Source organism: Hypanus sabinus, chromosome 18, assembly GCF_030144855.1.
Source record: "Hypanus sabinus isolate sHypSab1 chromosome 18, sHypSab1.hap1, whole genome shotgun sequence".
Classification (NCBI taxonomy): domain Eukaryota; kingdom Metazoa; phylum Chordata; class Chondrichthyes; order Myliobatiformes; family Dasyatidae; genus Hypanus; species Hypanus sabinus.
The window spans coordinates 48,391,733-48,405,458 of NC_082723.1; the positions used below are offsets into that span (position 1 = coordinate 48,391,733).

Consider the following 13,726-nt stretch of genomic DNA (forward strand, 5'->3'; position numbering starts at 1 on the left):
GTATATTTATTTTAATAGACTCAATCCTTGAACTGAGACTGAAGAAAGGAATTGGGCTCCATCTTGCCACATCTTCTTTAATTTTATAATATAAAGGCTGATAATTACATTCTGATAATTTTGCCAAATCTTTTGGCATAATAATGCCCAAATATTTAAAAGATTCTGTGTGCCATGCCCAGGGGTATCAACTTTCAGTTTCTCTTGGTGGGCTATAGTAATATGAAAGTAATTGCATTTTATCTATGTTGATCCTATCCACACATTGATTGACAATAAGGCCAAGTTTTTGTTCATTTTGATTGACACACAAGGCTTTCAATCAGTTGAAGCAAGAGTTTAGTGCTGAGGCTTTATTGTCAATTAATGATTGGATAGATTGGTGAGGTCACACTTGGAGTATTGTAACCATTTTTAGGCCCATTACCTAAGGGCCTATATATTACTTCTGTTTTTGCACTATCTTTAATCTAATTAATATACAGTGCCTAAAAATGTATTCACCCCCTTTGGAAGATTTCATGTTTTATTGGTTTACAACATTGAATCACAATGGATTTAATTTGGCTGTTCTGACACTGTTCAACAGAAAAAGACCATACATTACATTCTTTCTTCACTTCCTCTGAGCAGATGCTAACAATGGACATAAAGATTCTATTACTTTTTAAAAATGAAGTAACAAAAGATAAGTGCACAGTTATACATTATATCATGAGCTATCAGTGTCTTACTTACCATAAAATGTTCTGAGTGTGTGATTACCAAGTTGATAGAGGAACAGATTCTCCTTTGGCTTGAAAGATGACGTATGAAAGTAAGCTAGCCAATAATATAAAAGAGGATACCAGACGTCTTTTTTTCATATATAATTCTAAGGTGCATCCTACGGATGCACTGGGACACATCATCAGTGATGTAACCTGGGGTTGTTGGGTGTTTCGGGTCTTTCAACATCATATACCCTCTCAGCCGGGGTTGTTCAGACCCTAGCTTGTGACCCAGCAGCATTGGGCCACGAATCACCCCTCCTGATCCATAGCGATCTGGAGGCTTTCTCAGCGGCCGTTGTGATGGTCCTGATAACTTTGCTCTTGCCAGCCCCAGTGATGCCAAGTAGGATGTAGACTCTGCAGAGTGAGCGGCTGGCAAAACCCTTGCACCTTACTTTGATGGGCTCGCGGTGAGCCTTCCAGCCTTGCCTTCAGCCCGGCTCCACTAGCTCCTGGTACCTGGCCCGCTTCCGCTCATTTGCCTCCTCATTGTGGTCCTCCCAGGGAACTGTCAACTCAATGAGGACAACCTGCTTCGAGGACACTGAAGAACGGACCACATCTGGCCTCAGTAAACATGTTGCTATTTGGTCAGGAAACTGCAGCTGCCTCCCCAGATCAACTTGAAGCAGCCAATCTGCTGCGGTGCTAAGCAGGCCTGATGATGATGATGGTCTGGGCTGACGTAGGGGCTGTGCTTCGGCTCTGACAAAGGAGATGATCTTCCTCTCACCACTCTGTTTTCTGGTGGTCATGGCCACCATAATGCTCTCTGCCACTGCCTTTAGCACCTGGTCATAATGCCATTGGTAGCGACCTTCCCCCAAGGCTTTAGGGCAGCTGCTAAGGATCTGCTCCTGTGATCCTCTTCCTGGAGAAAGAGGACGTGCTGGTGATACGCTCTTGTCCCAGACATGGAGATTTGCAGAGCTTGGCAAGACATCATAGACAGCCTGGATCATAAATTTAATGTGCTGGGGTTCTGCTTGCCAGATGTCAGACCAGGAGATCTTCCGCAACAGCGCACCTTCCCACCTTGTCCATGCTCCCTGCTGCCACATTCCTACCATCCTGCTATTCCTCTCTGCTTCAATACCAGCCTGCACTTCCTCCAGAATTAGTTGGCATCTGTCTTTGCCTTTGGCCTTGTCATAGCGAGGTTGTGAGACGGAGCCCAAGCCCACTCGCCCAGTTGACAATGTCCCCACCAGTACCCTCTGTCTCAGCCAGGATTCTGCTATCACCAGCCCTTCTTGTGCCTTCCACTTCTTACCCATCCATACCTGGATGCCTGCTGCTACCACTTTATGGTCCTTGAAATCCCTGCACTGCAACACCTCTCTTGTGCGGGAAACCCTGAACTCCTCGTCCAGGCTGCTGAAGGGAAGTCACAGCTTATTGCACCTTCCGTACAGTGCTGCACCGCTCAATCTACAAGGACTGCCCATCCACCTTCGAAGGTACTTACTGATCTTTCTCTCTGGCAACTCCACAGTTGTCACAGGCAACTCATATACCAGTAGTGGCCATAGGATTCGGTGTAGATTGCCATGCTGGTAAATCCAAGCTTTAAACCTTCCAGGTAAGCCCGACTTGTCCACCATTATGTGCCAGCTCTCAAGCACCTTGGAAGTTGATCAGATGGCAGCTGCATCTCTGAGGCTGCAGTCAAAGATCTTCCCCAAGCTCTTGACTGGCTTCTCGGTGATAGATGGAACTATAGTGCCATCCAAGGTAAAACAAAACTTGTCCACCACTTTGCCCTTCTTCAACAGCATGGACCTGGATTTAGCTGGTTTGAAGCTCATCCTTGCCCATACGATGAACTTTTCCAGGCCCTGGAGGATCCACCTGCTGTCAGGAACTGATGTTGTCATGACAATGAGGTCATCCATAAAGGCTCCGATTGGGGGCTGCCAAACACCAGACTTAGTCAGCGGGCCTCTACACTCTGCCTCAGCTGCCTTGACTATCATATTCATGGCAAGGGCAAAGAGAATAACAGAGATTTTGCACCCAGTTATAATCCCCTTCTCCACCCTATGCCAACCTGATGTCATAGCTCCAGAAGTGACTCTCAGTCTGAAGTTCCCATTGTAGTTCATGATAAGGTCCTTGACCTTTCTGGGAATGTGGTGTTGATCTGGTGTATACTTGACCAGTTTGTGGGGTATTGACCCATACGCATTGGCGAGATCTAGCCAAAGCACAACCAGGTCTCTCTTCCCCATGTGCACCTCCCTGACCAGCTGGGTGACTACTCCAGTGTGTTCCAGGCACCCAGGCACTCCAGGAATTCCACCCTTCTGCACTGAAGTGTCGATGTAAATGTTCCTGAGGAGAAAGTCCATCATCCAGCGGGACAAGACACTAAAGAAGATTTTCCCTTCCACGCTAAGCAGTAGATGGATTTGAACTTTTCCAGGTTCGACAAATCTTCCTCCTTGGGGATCCAGACCCCCTCTGTGTACCTCCACTGGTCTGCCACTGTCCCCCTGCACCAGATAACCCGCAGGATCTTACAAAGAATCTTGAGAAGCTCCGGGCAGTGCATGTACACCTTGTAGGGTACTCCGCTGGGTCCTGGTGCCGGAGTGAAAAAAAGAGGTGGGAGTGGATATTGAACTGCTGAAAAATGATGCTGGAGAGGTAGTAATGGGGGACAAAGAAATGGCAGAGGAAGTTAATAAGTGTTTTGTGTTAGTCTTCACTGTGCAATACATCAGCAGAATGCCAGAAATTTGAGAGGGTCAGCTGGCAGAAGTTTTTGTAGTTGTTATTACTAAAGAGAAGGTGCTTCGGAAGCTGAAAGGTCTGAAGATAGATAAGTCACCTGGACGAGATGGACTATATCCCAAAGTTTTGAAAGAGATAGCTGACAAGATTGTGGAAGCATTTATAATACTTATAAGTATAATAATATTTATATCTTTCAAGAACCACTAGACTCTGGAATTGTTCTGGATGATTGTAAAACTGCAAGTATCTAAGAATGGAGCGAGGTATAAGACAGGAAATTAATTGTGAGTTAGCCTGACTTTAGTAGTTGGGAAGATGTAGGAGTCCACTATTAGTGGTAGTGGTTTCCTTGGCTGTGTAAGTCCAGGGAAGACACGAGTCCCACCAAACTTGTGAGATTGAGATAGCTCATCCCACCCCAAAACCCAGTTTGTGTGCATGCTGTCTAATTTGCTACCCTGTTACAAATTAGTGCCATGAAATAATAGGCAGTATATTGCATACAATTAAAGGAATTAATATTATGACTCTTAACTAAAGGGATAATAAAGAATAGCAAAAAGCAAAGAGCCCATTCTAATTAAGCAGACAAATGTGCACAAGTTGGAGCTCATCTTGAACCTCTCTGTCACTCATGCGCTGGGCCCTCGGTCAGCATGAACACCCACACTACCTTCCGAAAATCGCTCACAATCCATCTCGAACAAACAGGTCTCTCACTGGATTGTATGCTCTGACCAGTTCTCTCCAGAATCTTCTCTCTTCATCTCCTGATGAACAAAAGCCCATGACAAACCTTATTGTACCTCATCAAGAAAATCTCCTGCTAACTGGATGGCAGACATTCCACATTATCTCTTATCTTCAACAATAACCCAAACAGGCTGAAAGCAGAACAAACAGCTCTTATGGAGCTGCAAAATGAAATACCTATAGCATAACAGTAAAGCTATGAACTAGGGCATTACATTAAGGATGAGGTTTCAGAGTACTTGTAGGTGAGTGTTAAAGTAGGATGAATTTAGCATAGTTTACTTAAGGGAAAATCTTGCCTGACTGATCTTGATTGATTAGGGTTTGAAGGAAAACGGAAAGAAGGCAGGAGATTGGGAAAATGGATCAGCCATGATGAAATGGCAGAGCAGACTCTACGGGCCAAATGGCCTAATTCTGCTCCTTTGTTTTATGGTTTTATAATCTCACTTTTGTTGTAAATAATTTTGGGCAACTTCTACTTGTGACAGCAGTTTAAATGAGTGACCATTCATGATGGATAAAGTACAACATATGCTATCAATAATCTGGTGTCGCTGTGTAGTCACGCTAGCTTGGGGCTCCTCTCCAAATCCATCTGCTCTCCTCTGTATTGAAGCTCAATATTTTCAGTTACTTTATCAATGACCTTCTTTGCATCTAAAGGTCAGAAGTAGGTCTGTTCATTGATGATTGTGCAATGCTCTCTTCCAATTTTAACTATTCAGGAATGTCAGTGTCCATGTCTGCATGCTGCAAAACCCAGAGACTTTAGCAGATGGGCCATTAAATGGCACGTATCATTGGTGACGTACATACCTGGCAACAACTATTTTCAGCAAGAGAGACGCTGAACATGGTCTCTCTTCAGTACCATGTATCACACCTTCAGATTCAATACAGAGCCAAATACAACTATGGTAGTTTCACATCTCTTTCATAATCAGATTGGTGACTGTACTCACAAAACTTATTTTATTGTCCACAGGACATGAATCAGCTATGGTCTTGGATATAGTTGTGCTTTTATTGTATGACTTCTGATTTCTGCAAGGAAATAAGAATTTAACTGGACTAATCACTTGAATATAATATCTACCAGAGCAGTTCAGAGGCTGGATATTCTGTGGCATGTTACTCCTTCATGGCTCTTGAAAACCGATTCACAAGCAGGCAGTGTGATGGTACATTCTCTATTTTAGTGAAAGCTGCTTCAACAAAACTTGGAAATTGACTCCATTCAGAACAAGGCAGCTAACTGGCACTCCCGCCACTCTGGCCCCCTGTAGCGACACTTTCTCACCTAAGCTCCCCCAGCTTCCAGCAAAGTGGTGGTGTGACCGGTCGCAGTGGCTTCTATGGGTTCAACAAAAGGTGCTACCATTCTGCTTAAATATATTTCTAATGATTGCAAGATCCTGCTATTGAGAACTCAAAGTACTGCAGATCTGCACCTTCAGTGAGTTGCTCACTGGCAGAGATAATGAAGGGGCTGCACAATGTGCTGCTGCCAAAGTCAATGGAGGCTTACAGTCAAATAGCAAGTGGCCTTCATGGTCGCTTTTCTTGTGATCGCAAGACCCCTTTGGGCATCACAAGATCAATTCGCTGATTTATTGGATGAGAGAGGGGGAGCAGCCTGGCTTCAGTGGTTCGAGAACTAGGCCTGAAGCCATGGTGTTGCCTGCTTACTGTCATCCGGGGTGAGAGGATGAAGCCGTGGTGCTTCACCAGGGCTGGTATGGCGCAGCATCCCGAAAGGGAGCCGGAGCTGTCTGCTCAGGGCTTCGCTCGGCAAAAGGTAAGTTGGTGTGGTAAACTATGTATACCTGTCTGGACACGCCCCTCTGCTGACTGCTCCTGTGGCTCTTCCCACAGACCCCTGTATAAAGGTGATTGGGGCACTGCTCCTCCCTCAGTCCCTGAGATGTCGTGCTATTAATAAAAGCCTCTCATACACTTCCAGTCTCCGAGAGTTATTGATGGTGCATCGGTCGGTAAGTTCTGTTGTGGCTGACAGCAGATTTATTTAGCTGCACTCAATGGACTCGGGCCTCAAGCTGTGTGGTTGCTTGCTTTTCAGCCGCCAGGGAAGAGGCATCCGAGCCAGCGTGCTCTACCGGGGGCAGCATAGCACAGCTGTGGTCGACTGAAGATTTCAAATGGACTGGGGGGTCTGGACTATCTACAAATATCTTTGTGTGGTTCTGTTTTTACTAATATTCAATATGGATATGGGAGGACTGGATCTCAAGGCCGAAGCATTGCCCAGTGGGCGTCGGGTATCGGGGTGAGCGTTGGGGCTGGTCAATAGATGATCTCGGTGGGCTGGGATATCTAGACTATATGCATGCATATTCTGTGTCATTGTATTTTTACAGGTATTCTGTATGTGCTTGTATGTGCGAGGACTGGACATCAGAGCCGCAGTGGCACCTATTGTCTGGGTGTCGGGGTGTCTGGGTGGGGTAGTGTCGACAGATGGTATCACTGGGCAGGAGGGCTCTGGACTACGTAGGTGCATATTTTGCATCACTGTATCTTTTTCATATTGTTTTATATTGGCTTGTTGACTTGTATGTGTGTTGGACTGTCCTCAACCTGTGATGTTGCGGCGGGGTGGGCGGTGGGGTGGCGTTGTGTGTTGGGACTCTTTTATTCCAAGATTGTGATCTTGTATGTGGCTGCTGGTACTGTGTTTTGCACCTTGACCCCATTTGTTTGGCTATATGCCTAAGTATTCATTCATGGTTGAATGACAAACTTGAACTGAATTGAATAGCAGCAGCTTCCAAACCTGCAACTAAGGGAAAGAGCAGAGGAAGGTTTCTTTTTCAATTAGTCACCCAGGCCATTACAAAAGTATCCCACACATCAAAACTTCTATTGCAAAGAAGGGCAAGGGCAGCAGAAATAGGGGGGCAACAAGACCACCTGGAAGTTCTGCTCAGAACTCCTCCTGACTTGGAAACATCTATTTTTTCACTGTCACAGGATTAAAATCGTAGCATTCCATCTACTGCAGTAGTTGAAGGCAGCAGTACACTTCTAGCTCAAAGGGATGAACAGTAGGTGCTGGCTTGGCCAATAATGTCTTCATCAGTCAAACACACCAAATAATAATGAATAGCTTTACGTCAGCTTTGCATCCACTGAGTTAACATTTTGTATGATCACTGGGATGGACAAAGACATATGGTAACCAGATGCTAAGGGAAATGTACCAAAGGTAATTAGCTTAATTTGGCTTGCAACTTGGCATGACTTTATTAATAAATTGGATTTGGAATGTTGATTGGATGTTTGCTGTTACATTACAGATGTTTAAGGGAACAATTTGGTGGTCAGTGATAAATGGAAGATAAAGAATGTGGTACTGTTGGCGAAGGATATGCTGAGACCTATCACATTAGAATTCCCTCTTGTGGTAATGCCCAAAAAGATGAGGATGTTTAGACAAAAGCTCTTTGACCTGATGTGCTAAATTTGTTCCTCTTCCTATAGCTGCTGCCTGGCCTGTTGTGTAATTCCAGCATTTCCTGTTTGTACTTCAGATTTCCAGCATCTGCGTTATTGTTGTAACACACCTAAACAATTCACCAACTCTTCCTCATTGTCCTCTCATAAAGCTGAATTCAAACACCAAAAATCTTTGTCTGATGACAATGTTTCCTCGTATTGTTCTGCCTTATTGTTTAATCGATTTACAGTCCTATCATTTCAGGATGTTCACATTATCCAGAGAGTTTGAAATAACTTCATAGCATAAAAATATGTGAGTCTACTTCCTGATAGCCAGACATCTTAACTTTGATTCCTATTCCGGTTTTGACATGTCAGTCCAGGGCCTCTTGTGCTCAGGGTGGAGGGGCAACACCTTATGTTCTGTCTGGGTAGCCTTTGACCTGCTGACGTGAGTATCTATTTCTTCTTCTGGTAAACACAATTTCCTTCCCCTGCCCCTCTTCTTTTATCCCCATTCTGGTCTCATGCCTCTTTTCACCTGCATATTACTGCCCCCTGTGACCCCTCCCCCTTTCCTCTACCCTTCTGTCCAATTTCTTCTTCTCCAGCTCTTTACTTTCCCACCCACTTGGCTTCACCTATCACCTTCCAGCCAGTGTCCTTCCCCTCCCCCTACCTTTTCATTCTGGCATCCTCCCACTTCCATTTCAATTCTGAAGAAGTGTCCCAGCCTGAAACGTCAACTGTTTGTTCATTTCCATAGATGCTGCTTGACCTTCTGAGTTCCTCCAGCAATTTGTGTGCATAGTCTTGAAATTGGTTGCGAGAAAATTAAAAACACTCTTTATACCTTACATTTTTAAATGACCTATCATTGTGTAGTGTGGCATCCCAATTAGGATGACTGGATCAACTCGGAACAGATCCAACACCATTTGATCCTGTGGACCATCAGTAACAGCTGAATGCATTAGCACAGCCTGTGAATGCAGTGTCCTCTCTTCATTGTTACAGTAAAGCAGAGGATTAATGGAAAAAAAACAGAAGAACCTGCTTGAAGTTGCTATAGCTGTGGTGAACTACATATACATGTCTGGACACGCTCCCCCCCCCCCCCCACGCTGACTGCTCCTCTGGCTCCTCCCACAGACCCCAGTATAAAGGCAATTGGGGCCTGAGCTCTGCCCTCAGTCTCTAGGATGTAGCATGGTGGTCAATTGCTGCTTGTTCTTTCTTCCAGTCAATAAAAGCCAATATCTCACCTCACGTCTCAGAGAGTTATTGATGGTGCATCAATAGCCATTCCAAAAATGAGACACTAGCCACATAAAGCTGTGATGCAAGACAATGCATGTGCAAAACAGCAAAACCTGTGAAAAAGGCAGAGCTAGGCAACTCTATAGAGTAGCATATCAGGTGAAAGCTCTGCAGTCGTGTCATGTCAGTAGGTATGTGATGTTAACAAATAAACACTTAATACGAGGAGAAGGTTCTAAAAACATTCCAAGCTCAACAATGGTGGGGCCCAGTATACGATTGCCAAAGGCAAGTCTGATGTATTCACAACCATGTTCAGGCAGAAGTGCTGTAGAGATATTTCCAGCTTCAGCCTGAGTTTCCTGTCATCACAGAGGCAGTCTTAAACCATCTAATTTATTCCATATGATATGAAGAAAATTCTGATATTGCACAGCTTATGAGATAACACAACGACATGAGATCTCACCTTGTGATGAGAATGGAAAAGACTATAAAAAGTGGTGGACAGAACCCAATCCATTGCAGGCAAACCCTCCGCACTATTGAACACATCTGTTAGGAGCACTGCCACAAGACAACAGCATCCATCATCAAAGATCCTCACCATCTGGGCCCCAGTCTCTCCTCTCTGCTGACGTTGGGCAGGAGGTTCAGGAACATTAGATCACACACCACCAGGTTCAGGAACAGTTCTTATCCTTCAACCATCAAGCTCATGAACCGGTATGGATAACTTCACTCCTCTCAACAAGTCAAGTTTAATGGCATTTAACTATATACATGTGTATAATGTATATAACTATGTGATGTATATAGAAATGAGAGAATGTTTCTCCAAACCAGGGTGTAAAGTGCAGGAGTCTGCATAACACATGATAACTTATGAAGGTGAGGATATAATCTACAGATGATTCATACATAAACAACAAAGTAAAGTATATTAATATTAAATATTGTAAGGTATGGAACAGATTAACCAGTGACACTTTGAATTCGATGCAGCAGGGAGTTCAGAAGCCTAATGGCCGGGGGGGGGGGGGGTGGGGGGGGGTGTTGGGAATAAAACTGTTTCTTATCCTGACCATTCTTATTTTGCTGCATTGTAGTCTCCTGCCTGATGGTAGGAAGTCAAAGAAGATGCTGGATGATTGATGGGTAGGATCCTTAATAATAATAAGGACCTGCATATGCAGCACCCCTGATAACTGTCCCCAGTGGACGGTAGGGAGACCCCCTATGATCCTCTCAGCTGTTCTCACTGTCCTTTGTAGGGACTTCCGGTCCGATTCTCATCTGTTCCCATACCAGATGGAAATGCAACTTGTCAGGACATTATCAATGGTGCTCTTGTAAAATACAGTTAAAATGGTGGTGGGAGGGGGAAGCCTTACTTACCTCAGTCTTCTTAGGAAGTGAAGGTGCTGCTGTGCCATCTTGCTCAGGGAGGTGTTACTAAGGGAGCAGGTGAGGTCATCTGCAATGTGAACACTGAACTGATTCCACAACCTATGACTCACTTTCAATGACGGTACAACTCACATTCTCAGCGTTATTTATTTATTTATTGTTATACTTATGTTTTATTATTTTTGTGCAAATTGTCTTCTTTTCACATTTTGTTTGCCAGTCTTTGTGTAGCTTCTCATTGAATCTATTGTATTTCATTATTCTACTGTGAATGCCTGCAAAAAATGGATCTCATGGCAGTATATAGTGACATATATTGTATGTACCCCGATAATAAATTTACTTTGAACATTACTGCATTCTAGAACAAGCTGCAGCTCTAGCCAAAATGTTCCTGCACAGTTACATCTGCCTAACAATGCAGAATATCACCCAGCTATATCTTTCCTTAAAAGTCCCTTCTGCCTAGTTACAGACAAGTTAGTCTCATCCCAAGCGTTAGCAAAGTGATGAAAGACATAATCAACAGTGCTTGGACTCTCCCATAATTTGCTCACTATTGCCCAGACCTGATTTTACCAGAATTGCTTGGTTCCAGACATTAACACAGCCTTGATCTGGAAACAGAACTGGATTCCAGAATTAATCTTTTAAATCCAAGACAAAATTTGATCAAGAAGCTCCAACTAAGTAAAATAAATGGGCATTATGTGAAACAAACTTCACTGACCAGAGTCAGAACCTGCACAGACATAGATGGTCGTGTTTTGACTTTGAATGAGCCACACGAGACTAGAGCTGTAGATGTAAAAGGTCTTTATTCAGTGCTTCAGGCAGGGATTCTGGAAGAGTTTTTTTCTTGGAGAATCTCTGGAGAATCTCTCTGAACTCAAAGTACATTCAGTTTTTATACTCTAAAAACAAAGATAACAGCAGGTGTTTGAATACAATTTCAGTAGTTGCAATGACTTAGGTGACTTCAGTATCTTGAGGACAGACAATTATTTCCATCAAATTAAATATTTATACCAGGAGTGCATCTTAACTGACAAGATATCTCTGAATATTCAAATACACCTTTCTTGAGAAAAAAGTGTGTTGCATGGATGGTCCAGAAGCTTGAGGAAAAAAATCCAAGACACACAAAATTAATGTTGTGGGCACTGCTTCTCAGCACTTACAAATACATCAACCATTGACTGACAGAGAAAATATATCAATGTCAATATTTGATGTGCTAAATAACAAAATAATCAGTTCAGCCTTAAATCTTGTTTTATAAAACTCACTTTCTTACATTTCAATGGCACAAAGTAACTTAAAATTGTTGACGTCTTGTGCTGATATCCTTTTTCAGACTGAAAAGGAAGAGGAAGATGCTAGCATAAGTGAAGCTAGGTGGGGAGGAAAGGTAAAGGGCTGGAGAAGAAGGAATTTGATAGGAGAGGAGAGTGGGCCATAGGATAAAGGGAAGAAGGGGACCCGGGGGAAGTGATAAGCAGGTGAGAAGAGAAAAGAGGCCAGTGTGGGGAATAGAAGAAGAGGGGAGTGGGAGGGATATTTTTACCAGAGGGAGAACTCAATATTGCCATCAGGTTGGAGGCTACCAAGATGGACTATAAGTTATTCCACCACCCTGAGGGCGGCCTCAACATGGCATAAGAGAAGGGCATTGACTGATACATTAGAGCAAGAATGGGAACCAGTAATAAAATTTTGGCCAGTGGGAAGTCCTGCTTTTGGTGGGTGGAGCAGAGGTGCTCTCACCAATGTGGAGGAGGCTGTATCGGGAACACCGGACACAACAGATGACCCCAGCAGATTCACAGGTGAACTGTTACCTCATCTGGAAGGCCCTGAACAGAGGTGAGGGAGGAGATGAATGGGCAAGGGAATCATGAAGGAAGTGATCCCAGTAAAAAGGGGAGAAAGGAGAGAGGTAAAGATATGTTTGGTGGCAGGATCCCTTTGGACATGGCAAAAGTTGCAGAGAATGATCTGCTGGATGCAGAGGCTTATGGGATGGTAAGTAAGGACAAGAGGAACTCTACTACCATTAAGGCATTGGGAAGACGGGTTGAGCATGGATGTTCAGGAAATAGATGAGATCTGGGTGAGGACAGCATCAATGGTGGAGGAAGGGAAACCTTGCTTTTTAAAGAAGAAGGTCATCTCTGTAGTCTTGGAAAGGAAAGGAAAGGAAAGGAAAGGAAAGGAAAGGAAAGGAAAGGAAAGGAAAGCCACATCCAGGGAACAGATGCAGCAGGGACAAAGCAATTGAGAAAAATGAATAGTTTTTTTTATTAAACTTTTTTTATTGAGTATTTTACATGAGACAAGGTGGGACAAGGTTTAGTTAAGATATCTGTAGGAATCAGTAGGTATATAAAAGATGTTGGTCGATAGTTTGTCTCCGGAGACGGAAACAGATAGATTAAGAAAGGGGAGGAAGGTGTCAGAAATGGACCAAGTGAATTTAATGGCAGGGTGAAAGTTAGAAACAAAGTTGATAAAATTGATGAGTTAATGGGTGCATAAAGCAGTACCGATGCAGTCATCAATGTAGTGGAGAAAGAGTTAGGGAGCGTTATCGGGTAAGGCTTGGAACAAGGGTTGGTCTAAATTATGAACAAAAAGGAGGCATATCTGGGACCCTCATGGGTGCCCATGGCTACCCTTTGAGTCTGGAGAAAGTGGGAGGAGTCAAAGGAAAAATTATTGAGGGTGATAACCAGTTCTGCCAGATGGAAGAGAGCGGTGGTGGAGGGGAAATGCTTGTTTCTTTTATTGAGAAAGAAGAAGAGAGCTTTAAGGCCTTCTTGATGAGGGACAGAAATGTATAGGGACTGGACATCCATGGTGAAAATGAGGCGGTCAGGGCCAGGGAATTGAAAGTTCATGAGATAGAGAGCGTGAGAAGTATTGCAGATGTAGGTAGGAAAGGACTGAACCAAAGGAGATAGAGTGTAGTTGAGGTATGAGAACATGAATTTTGCGGCCCAAGAGCTGGCAGGGACTGTGGCCTACCCAGACAGTCGGGTAGTCCTGTTATGTAGGCTAATTACCATACCCCCATTGTCTTTTGTTTGACTGATGCATACACGAAAGTCTCATGATGATATCAGTTTACAAACCATATCTTTTCACTGTCCTCTGGCTGTCAGTCAGCAGCCTGTGCTCTGAAGACTGTCCTTCTAATTTCAAACCTGACCACTGCCTGTTAAAAAGGTTCTTTTTTGAAGACTGATTCTTATTTTTATTAACTCCCGCTATCCATGTAATTTCTGATTGTTGCCCCATTTCTCTAACTCCTAGCAGTTGTAGTTGTT

At 43.8% G+C, this 13,726-nt stretch overlaps 1 pseudogene; it reads right to left on the reverse strand.

Moving 5' to 3' along the window:
* Window positions 1-982: 982 nt before the first annotated feature.
* LOC132407250 (uncharacterized) lies at window positions 983-5,820 on the reverse strand (annotated as a pseudogene).
* Between the last annotated feature and the right edge of the window lie 7,906 nt (window positions 5,821-13,726).